The following is a 6,000-nucleotide window of genomic DNA, read 5'->3' as shown; positions in this document are numbered from 1 at the left end:
CTCGTGCGTTTGCATCGGTATCGGCTCCTCGGTGGTCTCTCAGATTCGAAATCGGGGGCATTACAAGCTGCACAGGGCACGGTGTGGGGAAAGGTGCAAAGCTTCCATGGCTTCTCTGAGCACCACTCTCCCCAAATCTACACATGTTCACCAACCTGCAAGCTCTCCGAACCCCATACTTTTGGGTTTATATGAAGGCTTCATTACACAGGCATGATGGATAAAATTATTAGCCATTGGCAGTTGATTCAACCTCCAACCCTTGCATGGAGGTCAGCGGGGAGGGGTGGGACTGAACGCTCTCATCACAAAGTTGGTTCCCCTGGCCACAGCCCATCCTTAGGAAGACCCAGGGGCTTCCCAAGTCGCTTCATTCATATAGCTTTAAAAGACGCCTTTATCACTCTCATCACCTAGAAAATCCCCAGGATTTTAGGAGCTCTGTGCCAGGAACAGGGACAAAGACCAAATATGTGTATTTCTTATTATAAATCACAACAGCACAATCCCTTTCACCATTTCTGTTCTGTGACCCTCCGGCTTCCGTGCCCTTCATTTCCAGTGGTTTCTATCTGTGACAGTTAGAGGCTTTCCCTTGGGCTGCTTTGCACAGCAGCACACAAAGATTGCCAGGACTGCCTGGGAGTTTAAGCACGCCTCCTCCAAGTTGCGTCTGGGGCTACTGACCGGCACAGGGGCATGAGGAGGGACAGACTCCAAGGCATACTTTACTCTTCAGAACTCCCGTCTCTATCTATTGGTGCTTGGCCAACATCATACTCTCGATGGCTTCTTACCTTTCCTATGTCTTTCCCCCAGTCCTTCCCTTGTTTCTCCCCGGAGCACTTCCTTAATACCCTGTGCGCACGACTTCCGTCTCAATATTTGCTTTTGGGAAACCAACCTGAGAAACCAACATCTCTATAAACCATGCTGCCGTGTATATGGCCTTACGTAGGGATGCACATCAAAGTCCGCCAGAAAAAACTGTCCTGAAACATTGCAGAAAGTCTTTGGCTTTGAATCCATTACTGCAGAAAGAAATCTGCTGCAGTGTAGGTAGGGAGGGGAGTATAGAGGGGCAGAGTAATAACGCCTCTGGCTTTGTCCCTGATCCAAACAGGAGCTGCCAGGGAAAGGCCCACTGCTGTCCTCTGAGCTTTATGAGGAGTGGTCCCAGGGGCTGTCAGGACTCTGTTCTTCCTGACTGCTATGGAATGATCCTGGGTTTCTGTTTCAATTTCCTATTCAGTTGAAGATTTGCAACTCCCAAAACAAAGATATATGCCAAACAAGTTTTTTGTTTGTTTGTTTCTTTTTTTTTTTTAATTTTTTTTTTCAACGTTTATTTATTTTTGGGACAGAGAGAGACAGAGCATGAACGGGGGAGGGACAGAGAGAGAGGGAGACACAGAATCGGAAACAGGCTCCAGGCTCTGAGCCATCAGCCCAGAGCCCGACGCGGGGCTCGAACTCACGGGCCGCGAGATCGTGACCTGGCTGAAGTAGGACGCTTAACCGACTGCGCCACCCAGGCGCCCCTGTTTGTTTCTTTTAAAGTCACCGTCTCCAGAACTATTGGCCACTCACTGGCTATAATGCGCTCACTCATCATCTCTGTCCACGTCTGTGTCCACAACGCTCTGCCCAATAACTGCAGAATATGCTGGTTTTATTTAAGGACACATGAAGCCTTCCCCAAGATAAACCATAAGCTAGAGCATTAAATAAATAAATAAATAAATAAATAAATAGTATTAAAAGATTGACATCTTAAAGAGCATGTTCTCTGATAACAATGGAATTATATTATAAAGGTTAGACAAAAATTAACCAAGTAAATTTGAAGATCTAATGGGCTTCATTAAATGATTCATGCTTCGGGCAGCGTTCCTTCTAGCAAGTAGAGGGGAGCTCCACAGGGGTACAGAAAAAGGGAGGGTTTTTAAAGGTAGAGCGGGAATGGAAAAAAGGAAATTAGTAGCAAAGAATCCACTCTTTCAGGCAAGGTTACCCTCCTAAGGTGAAGGGAAGGAATCTGTCAGTGAGTTTCCCAGTGCTGATCAGGAACTCTCCATGCTGACTTGTTAAAGGTTACATTTCTGGGGGGCAGAAATTGCAGATGGGTTAGGGCTTAAGTCTCAATTTACTGCCTTAGGACCTTAACCTAAGTGATACTATTTTGGGCCTGTGGTTTTCTTTTGAACAGAAATAATAACAAAAAGAAATCTAGAAGAGCTTTCGGTATTTGGAAACTAAGCAACATGCTACTAAAAAATTCACAAGTCAAAGAAAAATCCACAAGGAAAATTTTTAAATATTTTAAACTAAAAGAGAATGAAAATACAACATACTTGCAGGTAAAGCTATGTTTAGAGGAATAGTTACGGTTTTATTTATGCTTTAGTACAGAAGAAGAAAAGTTTTGAGTCAATGATCTAACTTCCCACCTTAAGTAGCTAGAGAAAGAACAAATTAAACCCAAAGTAACAAGGAGAAAGGAGATAATAAAAACAAGAGTAGAAATCAGTGAAACAGAAAACCAACAAAAAATAGAGAAAACCAAAAGTTGGTTCTTGGAAAAGGTGAATAAAATTGATAAACCCTGTAAAGACTTAGAAAAAAAAGAGAGAGGGAGAGAGAGACAGAAAAGAAAAGTGAGGTCAGGGTGGATTTAGACACATAGATCAATGGAACAGAATAGAGAGCCCAGAAATAAACTCACAACTACATGGTCAATGAATCTACAACAACAGAGGCAAGAATATACAAGGGGGAAAAGACAGTCTCAATACACGGTGCTGGGAAAACTGAACAGCTCCGTGCAAAAGAATGAAATCGGACCACTTTCTTACATCACACACAAAAATAAACTCAAAATGGATTAAAGACCTAATGTGCTACATAAAACCATAAAACTCCTAGAAGAAAACACAGGCAGTCATTTCTTTGACATCAGCCATCGCACCCTGTCTCTAGATATGTCTCCCCAGGCAAGAAAAACAAAAGAGAAAAAAAAAAACAACAACAATCAGAACTACACCAACATAAAAAGCATTTGCACAGTGAAGGAAATCCTCGACAAAATGAAAAGGCCAGGTACTGAATGGGAGAAGGTATTTGCAAAGAATCCATCTGATAAGGGGTCACTATTCAAAATAGAGAAAGAACTGCTACAACTCAACACTAAAAAGCCCCACAAATAATCTGATTACAAATGGGCAGAGGACCTGGATAGACGGGTTTTCTTCTCCAAAGAAGACACACACATGCCCAAAAGGCACATGAAAACATGCTCAAAATGACTCATCATCAGGGAAGTGCAGACAAAAACCACAATGAGATATCCTTTCACACCTGTCAGAATGGCTAAAATCAAAAACACAAGAAACAGTCAGTGTTGAGAAGGATGTGGAGAAAAAGGAACCAACCCTTGTGCACAGTGGGCGGGAACGCAAACTGTTGCAGCCACTGCGGAAAACAGTATGGGGGCTCCTCAAAAAGTTAAAGAATTACTGTACGATTCAGTAATTGGGTATATACCCAAGGAAAGCGAAAACACTAATTCAAAACGATACACGCACCCCTGGTTTATTGCAGCACTACTTACAACAGCCAAGATACAATCAACCCAAGTGTCCACCGACAGGTGAATGAATCCAAAAGATGTGGTGTCCCCCGGCCACACACAGGAATATCACTCAGCCATTTTTTTTAGAAAGAACGAGATTGTGCCATTTGTGATAACGTAGTTGAACCTAGAGGGTACAATGCTAATTGAAATAAGTCAGAAAAAGAAATGCCGTATGATTTCACTTCTATGTGGGATCTAAAAAACAAAACAAACAAACAAAAGGCAGAAACAGACTCGTAAATGCAGAGAACAGAAGGATGATTGCCAGAGGGAAGGGGCTTGGGGGATGATCAAAATGGGTAAAGGAGAGAAGGTGGTCCAGCCTTCCAGTTACGGGATGAGTAAGTCACGGGGATAAAAGGGAGGAAAGTCAATCGTGCTGTCATAGCACTGTGTGGTGACGGGTGGTAACTACACTTGGGGTGAGCACAGCATAAGGCAAGGAGATGCTGAATCACTATGTTGTCACACTTGAGACTAATGTAACATTGTGTCAACTGTACTTCAGTTAAAAAAAAAAGTGAGGCCCGGCTAAAGGCCCTGTGGTGGTCCCTTACACTCTTCTTACAGGTGTTCCATGTTTGAAGTTACAATTGTTCCCCCCCCCCACCTTTTCTGCAGTTTTCCTTTCCACGGTTTCAGCTACTCGTGGTCAACCATGGTCCGCAAGCGGATGATCCCCATCACAAGGTCAGTAGCAGCCTAACGCTATGTCACAATGTCAATGTCGTTCACCCCCCTTCATCTCCTCATATAAGCGTTTTATCATCTCACACCATCACAGGCAGAAGCGGGAGGACGGCACAAGATATTAGAGATAGAGAGAGACCACACTCACCTAACTTTTATCACAGTGTATGCTTATAATTGTTCTATTTTTTAAATTTGTTAATGCTTATTTATTTTTGAGAGAGAGAGACACACACACACACACACACACACACACACACACAGAGTAGGCACGGGGGAGGGGCAGAGAGAGTAGGAGACACAGAATGTGAAGCAGGATCCAGGCTCTGAGATGTCAGCACCGAGCCCGACGCGGGGCTCGAACCCACCAACTGTGAGATCATGACCTGAGCCCAAGTCGGATAATGATAATTTTTATCATTAGCTGTTGCTGTGAATCTCTTACTATGCCTAACTTATAAACTTTACCAGAGTTATGGACGTATAGAAAACAAAACATCGGACCTGTAGGGTTTGGTACGATCTGTGCTGTCAGCACCCCCTGGGGGGGGGGGTCTTGGAATGTATCTGATCGCGGATAAGGGGCGACCACTGTGTATCAGAAGGAAACTTTAAACAAAGTAGGTGAAAGGTACAAACTGGTAATGTGGAGCGGCTCAAGTTTTTGCCAAGAGAGATCGTCTTTTTCTGCTGAATGGAAGACAACGGGAGGGGGAGAAAACTGGGAGGGAATAACAGTGATGGTTGGACCAGCAGAGGGCTGAGCCCTTAGATGCCCCTCAGCGATGCCCTTAGCTGCTGGGTCCGGGGCGCTGCCTTTCCGACCTGCGTTTTCTGACTTTTCTTCTCCAGTCTGCGTACACTTCTGGACCTTTATTGCCCCCAACACTTAAACTTCTCTTGCAGTTCTAACCTAAACACCACGGGAAGCCAAGTTTTTTTCTATGGTGTTACAGGGGAAGGGGACTGAGTTTTCTGGGAGGGAGAAGACAGGCGTTTAAATTTAGACATGGTGGATGAGAGCAAGTCTCATGCGGCATCTGAATCAGAAATGAGGCAGAGACCCTTCTTTATTCTAAAAGCCAACAGCTGCTCGGAGACAAGCAGATTGAACTACTTCCTCCCTGCTCAGAAACTCTCAAAGTACACACACACACACACACACACACGCACGCACGTGCACGAGCTCCTGCACACACACACATGCATGCGCATTTATAGACACATATGGTTGGAAGAACGCGGAAAAGGAACACAAAGAAAAATAATTCGTTGATGATGTCATTTGCAACTTTGGTGCACAGTGACACGATTCGCATCACATGATGTCCTGCGAAAGTATGTTCATGGGTCCAGGCGATTCTCTCAAACCAGGAGGTTAAGGATTACACCGCAGATAATCACCAAGCAACCAATTAAGACAGACTCATTGCTTTTGTAAAACACACAGAGAGATGTTACTTCTTTTTTTAGATTCTTAGGAAAAATTTCACACACACAGAAGAACAGTGTAATGATCCCCTCCCCTACCCATCACCCAGACGGAACATTCCAATTACACTGAGTTGGAAGAAATCACAACACAGGAAGTCTGCAGTTTGGGATACAGAACAGGGCATAGTTAAATTTAGCTTTGCTGGGAGCTAGCTCCAACTTGATTAATCAGCTAATCAAAG

The sequence above is a fragment of the Leopardus geoffroyi genome, chromosome B3 (assembly GCF_018350155.1).
Source record: "Leopardus geoffroyi isolate Oge1 chromosome B3, O.geoffroyi_Oge1_pat1.0, whole genome shotgun sequence".
Classification (NCBI taxonomy): domain Eukaryota; kingdom Metazoa; phylum Chordata; class Mammalia; order Carnivora; family Felidae; genus Leopardus; species Leopardus geoffroyi.
This window is presented reverse-complemented; position numbering follows the sequence as displayed.